Raw genomic sequence first — 7514 nt, 5'->3', positions numbered from 1 at the left:
GGGCGACCGGGCTGGGGGCGCTGCCCCGTCCCGCTTCCTCTTTGCTTTCGGTTTCGAAGCGGCTGCCCCGGCCGGACAGCGAGCGGCAGATTAGCTGGTGCGCCCGGGCTTGGATTCCCGGAGGGGGATGGGCGCACAGGGGGGCGTGTTGGGGAAGGGGTGCACGCTGGCAACTTTCCCCGCCGGAAAACAAAGGGGCATGGAGGAGATGCTAGGGGAAGGGGCCGGACGGGGAGCTCTGGCTGCAGAAGGTTGACACCCCCTTCCTCCGGGCGGAGAGCACCCCACGAGGCCACCTCGGGAGGGCAAAGGGGGGCGCCAGTCTGGTGGAAGTTAGGGAGCCAGTGCTTGGGAGTGGAAACCACAGACCCTCCTTAGTTTGAGACTGAGGACTTTGCAGAAGGGAAGGGAACCGTCCAAAATGACCCTGTTGCCTTCTCTCCGGGGGGCTTGGAAAAGCTCGGTGATGGTGGACTGCACCCCCTGGGGCCCGGCCCAGCCCCCTGGCTGCCAGCTCTCTCTCTGCCCTCTCTGATCTCCAATCATCGGTGGGAGGTGCAGGGCTGAGATGAAGACCGCTCATCCCTGCTCATAGCAAGGGCAGGGAGACGCTGGCCTTTTTCCCAGGTGCCCGTCTTCCCCTCTTTCTGTGTATGCCAGGCAGAACTGGCCCCTTCCCTTCCTTCTCAGGACTATGTCTCCCTCTGTCTCCAGTTTCCTTGGGGGGAAGTCTAGTTGCCTCAGGTACAGAGCCTAGGGTGACAGGTGGTTCCGATGCTGCTTCATGCCCCCCCAGGAGGAAAAGAGCGGGACCCTGGGAGATCCGGGCCAGTGTAACCTTGGGGGCTCTGCTCATCAATTCTATTGTGTTCACAGCACTCAGTAACAAATGAGCTGTTACTCTGGCCTCCAGACTTGGGTCATCAGGAGGCCTGGGTTCTTTCTGTCTTTGTGTAACCAGGAAGAAGGATCAAGGGGAGGGCTGAATGGCCTGTCCTGGGGGTGGTACAGTGTCTTTCTCTCTAGAAAAACAATGGGCCAGGTTCCAGGTTCCAGGTCCCAGGTCCCAGGTCCCAGGTCCCTGATCTGTGTCTTCAGGAATGAGGTACCTCCAGCCCCAAGCCGCTTGCAGGTGACCATGGGCTTCTATGCTGTGGCAGGACTGCCCATTGCCTTTCTGTCCCTCAGAAAGGATAGCCCTCTGAGAGATGGGCTCTCCCCCTGGTTGCGAGGTGGAGCTACATCTGCTCGCCTGTAGAGACAGAAGGTATTGGGGCAGGGGTAGGAGGGGTAGCTGGTCTGCTGGGCATCTCTCCTGCCTGCTCCTGTGAATGAGCTAATGATACAAGTGAGTGGGCCAGGGGGAGGTGGGGGGCCTGCAGGACATCTTGGTCTAGAGAAGCATGGAGGGGTGGGCGGAGATGAGGCTTGGCCCCCCCTCTGCAAGGTTTTGTATTTGGGGACAGAGATGGGTAAGTGGGAGACAGTGGGGGCTGGACCAATGTATTTCATCTGATCCTTGGAGCGAAATAACTGGTCACTTAAAGGTCTAGGAGTTTCAGGACCACTAAGGAGCAGCAGGAGAGAAAGAAGTCCCCTGAGCTATAGCTCTGTGGTCCTGGAACTGTGGCTAAAGTCAGATGCAGGTTCTAGGCCAGAGAGCATCACCAGTCCCACTTCGAGGGCCCTTTCCCCTCTAAATGGGCAGGGTGGATATTGCTCAGCCGCCCCCCCCCCCCATTGGCTTTGTCCCAAGCTACTTATTTAGAGCTCAGGGTTGTTCCTCAAATGTACTGACTGTAACGTGAGGATAATGATATGGAGTCCTGACCCCTCTACCCCCAAAGATAAGAGAAGGGGATTTTCCGTGGATTGTTCCTCAAATGTACGGACTGTAACATGGGAAAATGATACTTCCTCTGACTCCCTCCTTTAAAGCGATGAGGTGTGAATTTTTACATTTATAAAGTGATTTAAGAGCCTCAGGTCATTGAATGAAAGATGTCAAATGAGTTAGGGAGCCTTACACTGTCTTTATTTCACTTGTATCGGAATTACATCTGGTCTCTAAAGGGAAAGGTGTCATTTTGGGGGGGGAAAGGGCTAAATTACAGCTTTTGTGATAGGGAAGGCTCAGTGTTGGTTTTTAAAAGTATAGTTTTTCATCAGAAAGGCGCTGGAGTGGCACATGGGCAGCAAGTGTTTTTGTGTCTGCCTCTGCTCTCAGATGTCTTAGAGCTCCTTCCCAGACGGTGTCCAGTCTGGACAGCAGGGACAGTCACCCTCCAAGCTCTGAGCAGGGTCTCTGAGGACGTTGGGGACACAGATGTTAGAAGCTGAGACCTGGGTGAGGGCAGTAAAGTGAAGCTGCTTGGTGTTATCAGCAACCATAGAAGATCTGGCTGTCCTTGAGGGAAGGGAAATCTAACCCTCCAACAACAGCCAGGCTGTTTTCAAATTTGTATCTCTTTACTGTTCTCCTCCCTCCTCCCCTCCTCCCTCCACCCCCCTCCCCCACCCCAGTTTACAGACAAGGCTGTTGGGGTTTTATTTTTTCATTGCAGGAACATTCCTTTTAAGGGGTGGGTAATTTCCTACTTGGCAAACTCTCCGCGCTTTTTGTGGCGACACCTGGCCGAGGAGGGAATGTTGGAAGGGATTCCGAGCAGGAAGCAAGTCCGCCCTTCTGGTCAGGTCTCCTGCTTTCTCCACCGCCACCTCTCAGGAATCAGAGGCTCTCTGTTTGAAAAGGCAAGTGTAAGCTGATTTCTGGGGAAGGGGTAGGAGCTGGCACTTTTGTTTACGATTTCCTTGGAGGGAAACTGAGTCACGCTGAGAGTTAGCTGGCTGGCTGTGGTTTGACTGAATGTCTGTGTTGGGGAAGTTTTCCTTTCCTGGGATTTCAGAATGTTTGGACTCAAGCACTGGAAGAGACCCAGGGGTTATACTTTTTCATTCATTCTATGGGCTGATAGAATTTAGGCACCCAGGTGCTTGGTTTCGGATAGATGTTGGCCTGGGACGTTGAGCTGTGGGGAGCTCCGTGCTGCTGTGATAGAAGGAAACGGTGTGGTTTTCACCCCTGCAACTCACATCCATGGATAGAGCTGAGGCAGAATAAGTGATCTGTCACCTTCCCAGGCAGAAGGAGGCCTGCTCCCTCCCCTCTGCTCTCCTCCATCCTGCAGGTTGGCCTCCCGTGCTCTTCCCCCCTGAGGCTGTCCTCGAGGTTCATTTTAACATCAGCTCCCCTCTGTATAATTCAGTGGGGTCGAGGTCACAGAGTGGGCGTGGCCCTCTGCTCCTGTGAAGGATGGTTCCGAAAGGTAACTTCCCACCCTCCGCTGATGTTGGTGCTTCTACCCTGGGGTCGGTCACAGTCCAGTGTGAGGATTTGAGGAGTAACCAAAGTCGTTGCCAAGTGCTGTTTCTGAACATGGAGCTCCCCATTACCCTTTACTCTGCTGGCTCCCCAACAGGGACTTTGATATCTTTGCAGGGCTCTTGGCTCCCAATGTGCCTGGTATTGTAGAAGGGACAGCATCCTTGACGTTCGAGCACACGGTCTGCATGGACATGTCCTCAGATTGCACTTTCCTGCTGCTCCATCCTCTAGAAGCATGGTGGATTAAAAAAAAAAAAAAGACTTGTGTGGTCAAATACTAACTTAATGTAGGGATGTAATAGATTGGGGAGGGGGGTGCGTCGTCAGAAAGTGCACTTTCTGCCATTCCTTTCCACTCCAGAAGCCCTGCAGTCAGGGCGCACTAGCCATTTCTGACTGCTTCCGTGGTTGGACTTGAATGACATATGCCTTCTAGCTGGTTCATTCATTCATTGTTTCCTTTCCGTTTTTAAGAGACACCCTGTCACATGAGTTTCTGGAATGTTTCATTTCTATCAGAAAGGTCACTCAGCCTGCGTTTTCATAAGGCCTTGACACCAGCCCGAGGAGAGAGGGATGCCAGCCAAAAAGGAGATGGAAGGGCCACAAAGAGAGGATTCTTTTTTGGGCTTCTGAGGGTGATTCATGCTTCAAGATAAATGTGCTTCCTGCGCTTCATGGTTTCGTGGCTTGTACCATCCATGGAGGGACAGGCCCTGCTGCAGCAAGAAGCCCACCTTGTAGACAATGACTGCCATTCTTTGGAGCAATGGCAGGGGCCTGTATTTAGCCCACTGCTATCCCCATCTTCTTTTTTACTGCTGTCCTTAGCCAAACCCCATTTTAGTTTTTGGTCCCTCGGATCTCCCTCCCTCTTATTCCCAATCAAAAGTGCCTTTCCAAAGCTAGGAATAAGGCAGCCAGGGCATTGGTCTTACTTTCATCTACCTTCTTAAATATGGACAAGAAGTACCAGTATTGTTACACAAGCAAGCAGCAGCTCTAGATTTAAAAAAAAATGTGTTATTGATTTGAGAGAGAGAGAGAGAGCAACATTGATGTGGGAGAGAAACATCGAAGTGGCCTCCCATATGAATCCCTACCAGGGATCGAACTCACAACCTGGGCACCTGCCCTGACCAGGAATCGAGCCATAAACCTTTCAGTGGGACATCACTTAACCAACTGACCCACACCGGCCAGGGCAACAGCTCCAGATTAAAAAAAAAAATATATATATATATATATATTTTTTTTTTGTTGATTTCTGAAAGGAAGGGAGAGAGAGAGAAACATCAATACAAGAGAGAATTATTGATTGGCTGCCTCCTACACGCCCCCTACTGGGGATTGAGACTGCAACCCAGGCATATGCCAGGACCGGGAGTTGAACCGTGATCTCCTGGTTCATAGGTCAGTGTTCAACCACTAAGCCACACTGGCCGGGCTATTTTTTTGTATTTTAAGTGTGTTTTTGCCAGCCATAACAGGAGATGACTTTCCTACCTTGATTTGTACAAGCCTTAACGCTTCCATATAGCCTGCATGGTTTCTAGAACATGGTGAGGGCCTATTAATCAGCTGTGGTACTAGGATGTGATCAGATACCCAGATTTCTAGGTCATTGGGCAATGATGTTGTTTGTGTAGGAGCTGATAGGTGGCAACGGCTTCTGGAATGAGGACATCTGGGATTCCTTCCTGTCTCACTTGTGTAACCTTGGACAACCCATTTCAGCCTTCGAAGACCTAATTCCACAGACGGAGCTTCAGCAGGTTTCAGTGCGCTTAGCAATAACAGATACTTATCAGATACTTACTATACCCCAGGCAGTGGGCTGAGCACTTGATATATGTTCTTCTTCTTTCATAGCAATGAGATAGCTACTTATTTGTCCCCATTTTACAGCTAGAAAAACTGAGGCTCTCTGAAAGTTAAAATGATTGCACATGTCACACAGCAGCAAGTGTCTAAACTGGGATTTGAACTGGGATCTGCCTGATTCCATTGTGTTCTATGAATTGCATGTTGGGAAGAAGGCAAAAGTGGAGGTAGTGTTAGTTAAACGATAAGAAGGAGCTTATGTGGGGATTAAACACAGCTAGTTAAAAGGAGTTGGAATTCCAGATTCTTATTTGAACACCCCAGTGAATGTCCGGGAAGAAGAGAGAGGTCAGTACTTTGCAAGAGGAAGTAGACCAGATGGCCTGGGAGTTACTGTAAGGAGAATAGAAGGTATCTCATAAACCCCATTTCATTTTGATGCCAATTTTTTTTTCTCTTGCTTAACAGGCTCTCTGGGCTGCATTTTTCTTTCTGTCACTCTTCAGTCACTAGTCATCGCAGCTTATCTTTTCAAATTCTTGACTCCAGTCCTCATCCTCCAACCTAATTTCTGGGCCTTCCCCTGCCCATTATTATAGGTCTCAGCTATGGAGAACTATCATGACTCTGGGTCCCAGGTACACTCTGCAGAGTACAGCAGACTATCCTGTTCTTCTGAGAAAGGATTTGTGGTCCCTGGTTAGTCTATTCAAGGGTGACCAGCTAGCTCATTGAGATGATTCTCATCTCTTTCATCCTGTTTGTTTCAGGCAAGTTAACTCTGAGGCTCTTCTACCATTTTGAGGTGTTTGTGGAAGAAGAGTGAAGGTTGAGGTGGTGGCCTGGCGGAGGTGAGCTGGCCCCCTTGGAGAGTTAGCATGATGGTGTATTATGGAGTATTGTGCTAGGGGTTAGGGGACTTGGGCTCCGGTCTCAGCTCAGTGACTCTGGGCACGTGACATGAGTCCTTTAGTTTCTTTATTAGTAAAAGAAGAATGTTGGCACAATAATGCTGGATGATGCAGTAGAATCTGATTAATTTGGTCCCAACTCAGGGAATAACTCAGAAGACAGAGCTAGGGAAACAGAGGGTGGGTTGAAGGAGAAACCCCAGAATAAACAAGCCAAATTGGAAGTTAAGGGGCAAAGTTAGAGCTGGAGTAAGTACCTTCTTGCAAAAGGGGTCTGGGTCAGGAAATTCCTCCCCTGACTGTTTAAACAGGGCAGCGGCGAGGTGTGTACTCTCCATCTCCTAAACCATGGGGAGCAAGCACCCCTTGTATCTTGTCTTAAACTTAAACTTCACCCCCCCTGTCCCCCTGCACGTTCTGACTGCCCCAGTGAAGACAGCAGGGAAGTTGTGCAATGGTGTGTTTTACATTCTGCACTTGGACTTGGCAGACTCCAGGGACTGGTTTGGCTCCAGATCCCTCCAGGGCTCCAGGATTCGGGGACATTGGCTGATGCTTCCCAGGTGACTCAGTGTCCTGAGAGCGTGCCTCCTCTCTGCTGCCTTTGCTCTGGCCTAAAAGAGCAAGATTGTATCGTAAACTCATTTTAGGAACCCAGGGAGTCACAGCTTCTCTGTACATGCCATTGGGCCCCTGGATTTCCCTGTGAACAAAGCCATTTGCCCAAGGACTCTTGGGTTCTGCTATCCATGGATACACTTCTATTTTTATTTCATCATATTCAGAGTTGAGGAGCAAATGCGTTCCCACTGAACCCACTAAACTAATCTTTTCTGCCCCTGCCTGCCTTGCTTTTTTCCTTAGTTCCTTATTGCCCTACACCAGTTATTTCTAATGGTGGTTTCTATACCAGTGGGAATGTGAGAGATGATTTTAGTTGGTACAGGGACAAACATTCCAATTTAATAACTATGTTTCTAATTAGTGTAAAGAAACATGACTCATTGGGATGTGTTCATAAAGTGACTTAATTTTGTCTTCTACTGTCCCTTTATGTTTTTTCAGCAGGATTAGTCCTTTCCCTGTCCTGGGATGAAAACTCAATCAGTCCCCATACCTTTATGGACATTCTCAGGCAGTAGAAGGTCCTGTGGTCACTTTAAGTCACAATTCAGTATTTCATGTGTCCAGTCCTTTGTCAGTGGGCTGGGAGGGACAGAAAAGGGTTCACTTGGCTTAGCACTGCTGTCTGCCAGCTTCTCGCCTCCTGGGCCTGGAGGTATTTATTTATTTTTTGTTTATTTGTGTGTTTATTTGTTGCCCATATAAAAAATACAACAGAGGTATGTTTTTTTAAAATACATTTTTTATTGTTGATAGTATTGCAGATATCC

The 7514-nt window shown here is 49.4% G+C and overlaps 1 protein-coding gene across 2 annotated transcripts in view; it reads left to right on the top strand.

The window, feature by feature from the left end:
• The window catches only part of TMEM229B (transmembrane protein 229B), a 61757-nt gene that overhangs the window by 18659 nt on the left and 35584 nt on the right, over positions 1-7514 (top strand). The window lies entirely within an intron of this gene.

Source organism: Myotis brandtii, unplaced genomic scaffold, assembly GCF_000412655.1.
Source record: "Myotis brandtii unplaced genomic scaffold, ASM41265v1 scaffold536, whole genome shotgun sequence".
Lineage (NCBI taxonomy): Eukaryota > Metazoa > Chordata > Mammalia > Chiroptera > Vespertilionidae > Myotis > Myotis brandtii.
Note: the sequence above shows the minus strand (reverse complement) of the source record. Positions and strands in the feature narration are given on the sequence as shown.